Source organism: Bos grunniens, chromosome 1 (assembly GCF_055505025.1).
Source record: "Bos grunniens cultivar Pamir isolate PY7600 chromosome 1, Bosgru_T2T1.0, whole genome shotgun sequence".
NCBI classification, from domain to species: Eukaryota; Metazoa; Chordata; class Mammalia; order Artiodactyla; family Bovidae; genus Bos; species Bos grunniens.
Window position 1 is genome coordinate 120,323,992 of NC_141165.1, and position 13,035 is coordinate 120,337,026.

Sequence of the window (13,035 nt, forward strand, 5' to 3'; positions counted from 1 at the left end):
GACAAAGCAGTAAGAGGAGGGATAGAGGTGTGGGCAGCCCATTCAGGAAAAGCCTCGACAAAATAAATAAATAATGATGATAATAACTGAGGTGTAGTTTGAAGGATGAGTAGGGATTGGATGATTGGAGAATGGTTCGGAAGGCACTGCATGCAAGAAGATGGAACATAAACAAAATCAGAATAGTCTCCAAGTCAGAGCCAAGGAAAGCATTTGGCATGAATAGTGCAAAGAGCACGTGTGATACAATAAGAGCCAGGAGACAGAGAAGAGAAGGGGCCAGGGTTGGGGGAGGCGGGTGTCAGGGGGACAGAGTGCTAGGAGATGTTCTTCCAAAGGCAGATTGGAAACTACAGACATTTCTATGACAATGATTTTACAATACATTCTAGATGAAAGAGAGACGCAAAAAGTATTTCGGCAAGTAAGAGTTGGATCATATGAGTTTTAGGAAATTATTGATAGCATTGAGCAGTGTTTCTACCTGTGGTTTAGGGCTTACCTGCTCCTAAAGTACCTGGAATACTTATTAAAAGTAGCGCATCACTTCTGCCCACCATAGACTCATGGAATCTGAATATCTGAAGTGGGAACCCACGAACTTGCAATGTGACAAGCTCCTCAGGTGATCCTTTTGATCCCTGACATCGGAGAACCACTGCTGAGTGTGAAGGAGGGAAAATCCGAGGCAGAATGGCACGATGTGAAGGCGTTTGTGAAAAACTAAAGTAATAAGAACTGAACTAGAATCCATCTGACAGAAAGAAGGAAGATACATGATGCAATTAAAATACATGCTTAAGGTGAAGCAAATGGTATTCCCTAAGGGAAAATGGATTTGGGTGCTGAAGAAGAGGGAGATGACGAAGACATTTGCAAGACTGAATTCCCCTCTGTTCGGTTGGACATAGGTGAGTGCCTAACATGTTCCTGATCATGTGCTAGGCACTGAGGGCAAAAAACATGAATGGGACACCCTTTAGAATAATCTAGAGTCACATCAAGAAATTATGCAATTATTAGATAGAGGAGAAAGGGAAAACAGAGGGTGAGATGGTCAGATGGCATCACCGACTCAATGAACATGAGTTTGAGTAAACTCCAGGAGATAGTGAAGGACAGGGAAGCCTGGTGTACTACAGTCCATGGGGTTTCAAAGAGTCAGACACGACTGAGCGACTGAACAACAACACCACATAGAGTATTTTCATAGTACAAGATTGAGGAGTGGGAGTATCTCAAGTTAGGAATTAAAGGGAACTTCCTTGGAGTAGATGGCAACTGAGTGGCACCTGGAAAGATTTGTTTTCAAGAAGAGAGTTCAGAGAAGAGAGATTAAACACGGAAAACATACTTTTGGAGGAAATAACATATACCTTGATTACTAGCGCATGGATTTGGAGGCAGTGTCAAGGCATGTGGCAAAGAGAGGACAGGAGGGTTAGGGAGGAGCAAGGTTATAGTGAGTTCTGTAAGCTGTTCGAGGGAGCTTGGACTTAAGGGAGATATGAGGCAGCAGACAGACATATTCAGTTAGCATTTTAAAAATATTATTTTGACATAGTTAAGTGGGTAGGGTAAAATGAAAGCAAAAACACCAATTAGGAGTCAAGAGACCACTTAGAAACCCTTTGCAAGAGGATTATCATGCAGAGATACAAGTGGGGCTCTTGAACCAGACTACCTTGGCTCTGTTACTCTTAGTACAATTCTAATAATAACAGATCCTATCTCGTAGGGATGTTGTAAGGATTATATGAGATTTGGGATGGTACAGATAAAGTGTAAGTCTAGTGCTTGACACATTAAAGTCATTCAATACATTGTTTTATCTTGATCTTTATGAGAGATCCAGAGGGTCTCATAGTAAGCAGTGATGGCAGAACTACAAATCACAAAAACGTGAGTGGGTGGGACTGGCAAATGGCTTCATAGATTGGTCATGAGAAATGAGGTAGATGCATATGTCTAGGAGGCCTTTCAATCTGTGGCTTGAGTGAGGAGACATTCAGCACTGCAAAAGAGATTTGAGAAGAGAGAATGGGCATAAGACACAAAATTTTTATTTGAGATTTGCATAGCTGAAGTGAGCTGATGGAAAGTCAAAGGCAGATGAACTATTAGGACACAAAGACCTTGACTGGTGTTGTCCTTCTGGAAATAATTTCCTCTGCACATAACAGGCCACCCCCTACATCCACAGAGGCTGAACCCAGTGATATGAAGGGTTGGCTGTATTCATTGTGCTTCTAATTTTATGTCAGGAACTTGAGCATTCACATATTTTGGTGTTCAAGCAGCTCTGGGAAAATCCCTGAGGGATGCTGAAGGAGGGATGACTGTAATTAGTATAAAAAAAATAAGTGCATTCATTCATGTAAGCAAAGTGTTGGCAGAAAGATCAGTTGGCCAAGGATGAAGCCCTAGTGTACACCAGCACAGGCAGATCTCAAAGATATCGCAGGTTGGGACAGACCACCAAGGCAAAGCAACTATGGCAGTAGAGCAAGTCATGCAGACTTTTTGGTTTCCCAGTGCACGTGAGTTATGTTTACACTATGCTCTATTCTATTACCTGTGTGAAAGCATTGTTTCAAAAAGTCAAATGCCTTAATTAAAAAAATACTCTTGATTAGAAACAATTACAATAGTAACAATGAAGATCACTGCCCACAGATCATCACAACAAATATAACAGTAATGAAAAAGCTTGAAATATTGTGAGAATTACCAAAATGTGACACAGGAATCAGAAGTGAGCAAATCCTGTTGGAAAAATGGCACCAACAGACTTGCTAGACTCAGGGTTGCCATAAACCTTCAATCTGTAAAAAACACAGTGTCTTCAAATCACAATAAAGCAAAGTGCCAAGGAATGAGATACATCTGTATTTAAAAGACAGGCAAAACAGAAGAGCAAAGAACTAAAAGGATTAGCATAGTGGAAGCCAAACTTTTGAGTTTCACAAACAGCTTATAGTCAAAAATGCGTTCAATAAAAATACCCAATAAGATATTGACTGAAAAAATGACAATTGGGTTGGACGACCGAAGATTTTAATAACTTTGGTGGTGGCAGTTTTGGTGAGTAACTGGTCTGCAAATAGGATTAAGATAAAAGAGTAAATAGAAAGTGAGGAAGTAAAAACAGTAAATGTACTACTCAAATGTACTACTCGTTTCAAGAAGGTAGGCTAAAAGAAGGGAAGCCTAGAAAAGCACAAAGCGACGTGTAATGAGTATGACAAAACGGAAGAGGCTCATAAGATCTTTCTCTCCTGTGTTTAGCTGACTAGTGATACAACTGATTTTCAAAGGCGTTTAGGGGATCCTATTTGGGATATGAAAAAAAGAGGGGAAACAACAATGTCTGTTTAGGACATGGAGAGATTCAAGTATAGATATATTCAAGCCAAAAGTTAGATGTAAATGCCCAGAAGGGAAGAAAGGTTTAAGACTGCAAATTGAAAAGCATTAGTATATTTGGTAGTAGCTTAAGTCACTGCAGTAGATGAAACTGTCCAGACGGATCATAAACAGTGAGGGAAACTTCAATCTCGTTAAGTAAAAAGTTCATAAGGCAGGCAGAGGATGTTTAATTATCAGAATTCATTGAGTAGGAGTAAATATTATTAATATAAAAGAAAGGTGAAAGGTGAAGAGAGAGAGTTGGAGATGACAAGGGAGCTGAAAATTTCAGGGAGAGGACAATCAGCCAAAAGAAAAAAAAAAGGTAGACTTTGGTGAAAATTAAAAACGAAAATGGCTTTTCCAGTTAATGGAAAGACCGCAGGACTGGGAATCTCCTCTCAGAAAAATCCTATTTAGAGCTGCAAAATTCTTTGGAGCCTATCATTTTACAGTTAGAGAAAGTCAAAAACATTAGTGAATTCATTATGTTCACACAGTCCAAGGCAACAACAGGAAAATTATCCGAATGATCTTGCCTTATACAAAGAAAATATTAGAAATAATACATGGGAGAAAGGTTGCAGGAAATCTGTTACTAAAGTGTTTGAGGTTGATTAGAAGAACAGAATAATCCAAGAAAACATCTTGAAGCACTGTGAGTTGTTTTCAGGACAATTACTGGATTTTGGATTTGAAAATAGTGACAGTAGGTTGCACAAATTAATTTGCTATATTTTAACTGATATCAACTAAATTAATATATATATTGAATTTTAAAGTGTAAGCTTATGTAATCAATATAAAAGTTAGCATGCCTGAGTTAATTGAAAAATGCTCACCGTAAATTAGAAAGATTTCATTCAATGGTACACAGTTATCAAAAGAAAAGCAAAAAATAGATCATAATTATGCCTTGGGTGTTAGGATTATCCAATGCTATTTAAAACGTATCTCATACTCATTCTCACTATTACCTCTGGAACATTTCTCCATTTTTAAAAACAAACTTTACTACTACCATTACTTCCTAGTCTTCCATTTCTCTTGCCAAAAGACAGTCAAAACAAGCCAGAGTTCATCTTAAAATCTAAGGAAAACATCCCAAAGCTCCGAGCAAACTCTGAGCAACAGCATATGGGGCTGGAGGGGGTGGGGAGTGAAGGGAGTGTTTTGGCTGAAACAGAACCAGTATCACAGTCCTTTTAAGTAAGTTTTTGAGAAATATTTCACATATCTACACAAGTACACATTTATATACTTAAGTACACTCACATTCACACACACACAAACATAAGAGATACTGTGTCAGTACACTATCCAATTGTGTTTTCTTGAACAGGAGGCTTCCATCTTTAACACGCAAGACATTGGGGAGCTTGTTCAAATCCAGACTTAGTAAATCTTAGTTCAAATGATTTAGTAAAACTGGCACAGGACTGTTCTGCAATTCTGACAAGTTCCTAGGCAATGTCTTTGCAGACTTGACAATATTTTGTATGGCAGAGTTCCAGAATACATAAATTTTGTTTGAAAAATTAATATAGATATGTTGATATATATTTAAATACAAGCATTAATATATTAAAACATCAGATGATAAAATAATATAGGAATCATAGCTGAATCAATTCAACCTTATCTCCAGTAAACTTCAAGATAAACCTAAGGCTCCTACAAACTAGTTAGACAATATTTTATTGCCCTAAATCTGCCTATTCTTGAAGGTATATGAATTTGCAAGACAAATTCATCATTGTGTGAACTCATTGCTCTTATAGCTAAATCAAGTTTTTAAGCATTTTATAATTGACTAATCTGCATTGTTAACTATTTCAAGGATATGAATTGTCTGCCCAATATTTTATGTTCTTTCCTGGCAAAGTAAATTCCTAACATTATTTAGAAGAGAGAAGACACTGTTCAACACTGGTGTGTATAACCTAACACCTCTTTCATTTTATTTTAGATATGTTAAATAAGTGATCACTACAGTTGGATGGTAATTTCTCAAGATATGTATAAGGCTGCCAATTTGTAACTATCCAAGGAGATTTGCAACCTTAACAAGCATTAAAAAACCATTATAAAAGCAAACCTAAGACTTACTACAAAATAAATTTGTGTTTATAAGTTTAGAAGTTTATCTAAAGACGAAAAAGTAATTTTCTTCATTTTTGGTGAAGTAATTTTAAATACAAATTAACCTTTTTGGAGTTTTTTTAGTATATTGATTTTTGGTTTGGTAAAACAAGAGCAATATGGTTAATTGATCGAAGGAAATTTGTTTTAATGGTGTCATAACTGAAGCTATATTTATGGCTTAGGTAAAAATGTAGGTGCATCTGGAGTAGTTTTTAATAAAAAACAAAGGTGGTAAAGGATTATTAAATGTTCTATAGAAGTATGTTTTGAGAACACATGGCTTCAATTTTGTTTCTCAAGTATCTTGTAAGCCTGAACATAAAATAGCATTACTCAGTATAGAAAAATTAACTGATTATGTGCTTGTCTAACCATAGTAGTCAGTTCAGCTGGGATCCGGAAAAATAATCCATATTAAGTCATAGGGATCTTATATTCAACAGTGTCAAACATTTGTGATTTTTCACGGATGCTCTGGTTTCCATGAGTGCCCAAATAACCTCACCTGCTTTTCTAATTTGTCTCCTAGATTGTGCTATGGGTCAGTGATCCCTATTATGTCATGTCAATACAGTGGTTAAATAATGATAAATAATTTAAAATGTGGCAGGTAATCTGTATCTTAATGTCAATCATCTTTACCTGTGCAGTATTTCCCTAGTTAAAATGGACATTACTTTCATCTCAAACTTTAGGCTTTATATATCCAAATCATAAATTTAAAAAATATACATTTTAGAGAGGTGAGTGAAGCTCAAAAGCTAATTAAATTGAAAAAAAAAATCAAAGTAAAGTGTGCTGCTGCTAAGTCCCTTCAGTCGTGTCCGACTCTGTGTGACCCCATAGATGGCAGCCCACCAGGCTCCCCCATCCCTGGGATTCTCCAGGCAAGAACACTGGAGTGGGTTGCCATTTCCTTCTCCAGTGCATGAAAGTGAAAAAATAAAGTGAAGTCGCTCAGTCGTGTCCAACTCTTAGCGACCCCATGGACTGCAGACTAACAGGCTCCTCCGTACACGGGATTTTCCAGGCAAGAGTACTGGAGTGGGGTGCCATTGCCTTCTCCAAAGTAAAGTGTGCAAAGTTGCTTCAGTCGTTTCTGACTCTGTGCGACCCCATAGATGGCAGCCCACCAGGCTCCCTCGTCCCTAGGATTCTCCAGGCAAGAATACTGGAGTGGGTTGCCATTTCATGCATCCTCCAATGCATGAAAGTGAAAAGCGAAAGTGTAGTGTACTTTAAACACTTAAATAATTACAAATATACCGATATGTTTTTTCTATAAAAAAATTAAGCTCTCCACCAGTTCTTAATTACAACAATGAAAGATTCAAAACGTGCGAGTTATATTATGATTTCAAATCTGTTCACTTTGCAGTTTCTCTAAGTTAGTTTAGGCCTAAATGTTCAATAATTTTTTTTTTTTTTTTTAAACATTTGCACAAGGCAAGGCCCAAGTAAAAACTTTGATTTTTTCTTTTTCAATTTACTTTGCAGGACAAAAGCTGGAATAAATTTACAAGTCAAATTCATATATAGGAAACCTGGCTATTGGAGGTACCATCACATCTAAGCGTGTGGAGTAATGGCAAGTGCCAGCACTCACTTCACTCGATTTCATGAACGGTTTTTTTTATTGTCAAGTCCCTGGTTTAGGAGGGTTCGATCCCCTGGAGCAGGAAATGGCAACCCACTCAAGTTTCCTTGCATGGATAATCCCTTGGACAGAGGAACCTGGCAGGTTACAGTCTATGGGGTCGCAAAGAAACCGACACAACTGAACAACCGAGGGCACGCCTAAGGCCAGGTTTTAGGAAACTGCTATAGTCATGCTGTCCACTAGAGGGCTCTGCAGAAGCAGCAGCCGCTGCAGCTGAAGATTCAGGTGTTTAGATCAGCAACTTGATACAAAGCCCCGAAGTCTTCACAAGAACTAGCGCAACTTTATTTTTAGATTTAGTTTAATTAGTTTCCTGATTGGTACTAATTAAGATGGGTTATGAATGCCAACGTGTTAGTTTTATATGATCACATAACATTCTTTTACTTACCTTATCTGGACCCTGTGCTGAGTTCGTCATAGCCCTGAGGAGTCAAGAAAAGAAAGTGTCGCATTTGATGCTTGGTTCAGAGACATCTACCCCATTCCCACACTAAAAAGCATTGAGATGAGTGATACATTTTTTTTTTATCATTCTCCTCTTTATGCAGTGTTTTCTTATTAAATTTCCCCATTGTGATGCATAATGAGAATGACATGAGCGTAAGATTTATAGTATATGTAGATATTTTCTGCAAAATACATGATTTAGTAAAATTTACTAGGAAAGATAAGGAAATATGGTTAAACTACAAATGAAATAAACAAGATCTCCAAAATGGATAGTCATTACCTAAGAAGCCCCTGTGGCAGAGAAAAGACAGGGGCTTCCCTGTATCATTTATGGTAAAGGTATTGCAGAGAGCAACCACCACAAAAACTAAATAATTTCAACTTAGCATTTTAAATTTAAAAGTGTATAAGTTTAAGAAGGGGTTAAAATAAAAAGTGAATAGACCAAATGCCCTAATCTGTTCTGGGTAGCAATGTGTCTGATGTTTCTGAGAATGTGTCTTGCTCTCACTAGTAAAGTGATTCAACCCACCATGATTTTCAAGAGAGACATGAGACACTCTTTCAATAAGCATATCATTTATCATATGGTTGAGCTGTGAAGGAGACCATGCCTAACTTAGAAAAGCTAATCTCTTTTTCTACCTTTCCTGTACAACTTTGAATTATACATTTTTAATATCCTTCAGAATGGAAGTTTGCAAAACTTCTATAATAATTTGACAATGTCCTTAACAATTTTCTAATTCTGAACTATATTGCTGGGCTGCTGGAGACCCGTCACTGGTGGAGTAATGTGCCAAACTTAAGAAATATATACTATATTAGGATAGGCTTGATTATGTCCAGATACTGTGTTGTTAGAAATGCAGGGAAACCTATAGCTGTTAAGTAGCCTACAGACCATTTGTGACCAATTCCTGAGATGTTCAGAAGATGACTTAATCCAAAACACTTTGTAATTAAGCAAATACAGTGTAAATCACAGGAAAGCTGAGGTTTTGGTCTGCTTTGTTCACTGTGTCTTCATAGCATTTACAACAGTGTCCAGCACATCAGTTCAGTTCAGTCACTCAGTCGTGTCTGACTCTTTGCGACCCCGTGAATCGCAGCACGCCAGGCCTCCCTGTCCATCACCAACTCCTGGAGTTCACTCAGACTCGCATCCATCGAGTCAGTGACGCCATCCAGCCATCTCATCCTCTGTCGTACCCTTCTCCTCTTGCCCCCAATCCCTCCCAGCATCAGAGTCTTTTCCAATGAGTCAACACTTCGCATGAGGTGGCCAAAGTACTGGAGTTTCAGCTTTAGCATCATTCCTTCCAAATAAATCCCAGGGCTGATCTTCAGAATGGACTGGTTGGATCTCCTTGCAGTCCAAGGGACTCTCAAGAGTCTTCTCCAACACAGCAGTTCAAAAGCATTAATTCTTGGGCACTCAGCTTTCTTCACAGTCCAACTCTCACATCCATACATGACCACTGGAAAAACCATAGCCTTGACTAGATGGACCTTTGTTGCCAAAGGAATGTCTCTGCTTTTGAATATGCTATCTAGGTTGGTCATAACTTTCCTTCCAAGGAGTAAGCGTCTTTTAATTTCATGCCTGCAGTCACCATCTGCAGTGATTTTGGAGCCCCAAAAAATAAAGTCTGACACTGTTTCCACTGTTTGCCGTAGGCCTATAATCAATACTTGTTGAATGAATGAAAATGTAAACTTATGGTTTTTTTAATTGTTCTGTTTTGTCCCTTTTTTGGGATTCATTTTATGTCAAACTTCAACACTCTACCTATTAGCTTGCTTCTTTAATTTTCCTTTTCAAACAGTTTGCTGCTACTGCTGCTGCTAAGTCGCTTCAGTCGTATCCAACTCTGTGCGACCCCATAGATGTCAGCCAACCAGGCTCCCCCGTCCCTGGGATTTTCCAGGCAAGAGTACTGGAGTGGGGTGCCATTGCCTTCTCCTTCAAACAGTTTAACACAACCCAAATGTAGACAGAAAGAGTAACTCATATAGCAGTGAATTAGTAAGACATATCATTGTGTCTGAATAAATTGATACATGTATTTTATTTTTGATAGTAAACTTATATGCCTGACCCTTTATAAACATGGACAACCGAGTTGAGTCGACAATATTAAGAACTGTTTAAATGGACTATTGACCCTAGAGAAATAAACAGAAATTATTCTTAAGTAATAAATAAACAGCAATTTTTCCTTTATATCCATTGAATTTGTTTAGCAGTCTTTATGTTAACATCTTTATTATCATTCATAACAAATTTATTTTATACAGAGACTTTTAAAGAGTGATAGAAGCAAAATAAAACTCAATTTAATAAGGTGGTACAAATATTTTCAATATGTAAAATTGTTCTCTTTACTTTTCATTTTTGAAACTTAAAGTCCCTGAAATGCAGTATTTTATTTGGTGTTTTTTTTTTTCTCCCAAATAGGAAGAAGAGCATTCTTACATCTTTAAATTCCCAACGAACCAAATGACAGAGAGCTCTGTCTTATGGTTTCATAAATAATAAGTATATAACTCTTATGTGTGAATATTTTAAATGACTGCAGAAGAAATCAAATATTATATTTAGTCAAATTTCAATTTTTAGACTGCCAGGAAAAAAGCTATTTACTGTCCACAAAGTTTACGTTGCATCTTTAATTAATCGTACCACATGTAAGTCATCTTCATTTTAGAAGCATCAATATTCATCAAACTAACAATACTATTATTTGCAAAGTAACTTATGGAATAGAGTGACTTAGCATCTTTTTTATAGATAAAGCCTGGTTGGCAGCTGTAAGACTTAAGGTCTTTATTTGTCCTCAGACAAGTATGTTACAGGAAAAGAGAGTGACACCCAGGTCCCTCCATGGTGCTCTGCCCCTCGTGTGTCAACTCATGTCTAGTAGATAGTCTTTTGTTAATTTTCCTAATCAATGTACAATTACCAGAATATCCTTTTGTAGTCATTTACATTTTTTATTAATCTTAAGAGTAGAAGGAAAGAACCTAGAGAAAAAATGATCATTATTTGTGAGGTTTAAGAGAAAAACCTAGCCTCCTTTATCTTTATTTATATATTTAATTATTCAAGAATAATCAGGATTAACTCTGGGTAAAGAAAATTTCAGGTAGGACTGAAAAGTCCTGGAAAAGAGCCTGATGCTGAGAAAGACTGAAGGCAGGAGAAGAAGGGGATAGCAGAGGATGAGATTGTTGGATGGCATCACCAACAATGGACACGTGTTTGAGTAAACCTCAGGACATCGTGAAGGACAGGGAAGCCTGGAGCGCTGCAGTCCATGGGGTCACAAAGTGTCGGACATGACTGAGTGACTGAACAACAAGAAGGACTGAAATCAGAAGTCAGTCTAACACAGTTTCTGAATATTACAGAGAAGTTATCCAACTTGGAAAAATGAGTTTTTATTACCTTGATGCTTCTTTGCTCCATGGAGCATCGCAGTCCTGGAATTAAACCAGAGAATGTTACAGTAAAACCTACCAGAGGAAGGAATTCTTCAAAGAAATCTTAGGCCATAGAAATTTTGAAGCATACTTCACCTGATTATATTACAATAGAATAAACAGAACAATTTAAAAAGAAAAAGAGAAAGGCAGACATAGATTCTAGTTATAGAAAAGTCAGTCATTATATTCCCTAAATCATTCTAACATTCAAACTAAGTTCTAGTAACTATTTTTTTTTCTCAATAACAAACTCTCTAGAAATCAGTAAGTCCCTAGAGAAACGGAGTAAGTACAGTTCTGAGTGACAGAAATGATTATCCAATCTATTTGATCACATCTCTTTTCATTGTCTTACTTTGTGTATGAACATTTAATAAATACTTAGAAATTAATACATGAACTCATTATTACCACGTTTTCAAGAGATCTTCCTAGGAATAAAATTTCCATCTGTACTTCCTGACTTAGCTGGTGAATCAGTTAACATATCTGAGGAAGAAGGCTAATAATGCTGCAAAAGTCTGTCTTATTGCTTCTTAATGAATGACTTCCAGAGGAAGGTGGACTGGATAATTAACACTTATAGGCAGCAACTAAGGTAAAAGTAAGAATGAGAGGAAATGTTCAAGCTTAAGACACGCAGAAGGCATGAATTCTTTAAAGCAAATTCAATAACAGGACACAATTAAAGATCAATACATACATTTTATCTGTGATTTACATGGAGTACTTTTTTCTAATGCCTAGTGATCCTCTATTCCAAAGATGGCAACTGAAAGTAAATTGAAAGGGAAAAGCAATGGCATATTATAAAGTTTAATGAGTACAAACATCCCACCTTTGATAATTATTACCTGTCTTAGTAGCTTTAACTTACTTTCCTGAGGACAGAACTTTGACTATGAAGAACTACAATTTTTTTCCAGAACTAGATATTCCTTCAAGAATATCTAGTTCCTTCAGAAATTCAGTATTTTTAAATTTAAAATTAAAAAGGACCAACTGAAGTTAGATATTAAAAGAATATGCTAATTAGTTAAATGTCTATTTGCAATTTGAAATTATGCTATTAGTTAATATTTCTTATTGAGATTTCAAAACAGCTAAACTGAATCAAAATATATAATATGAAATACATTAATTTTAAGTTTAAAAGAGGGTGTATCTATATTTTGGGAAAGAGAGTATTATACATCCACCCCTTCAAAGATATTTCTGTTAGAAAATGGAATGCCAAGATTTTCTTAAGCAAAAGAGTCTGCAGGAAGACTGTAATTTTGAATATTCCTCTTAATCAGGTCCTTGGAAAGACCACAAATAGTTATTCCAATATTTGAGCTGAAGTCCTACTTCAATCAGAGGAAAAAATAGTTGATAGCAAGACGTTAAACATGTATCATAAAATTAAATATCCAGGACCATGTACTATAAAGATATAGATACAGATAGGTATACTATAACCTCTAGTGGCTTACCTGTTGTCTCAGACAGTAAAGAATTGGCCTGCAATGCAGGAGATCCAAGTTTGATCCACGGGTCAAGAAGATCCCCTTAGAAGGGAATGGCTACCCACTCCAGTGTTCTTGCCTGGAGAATTCCATGAACAGAGAAGCCTGGCAAGCTACGGTCCATGGGTCACAAAGAGTCAGACATGACTAAGCAACTATCACTTTCACTACTTTTCATAAGCTCTAACTAAAATTATCTGCCTTTTTAAAAATAGGAACATTTTATTTGAGACTCAGCCATAATAAAAAATTAATTGTGATATCATCAGCTATAACTCATCTGCAGAGTCCCACTGTTTGTAGAAGGTATCTAAAATATTGTGAAAACACTGACATTTTCTTTATAGGTGAAAAACAAAATTCTTGTCATTG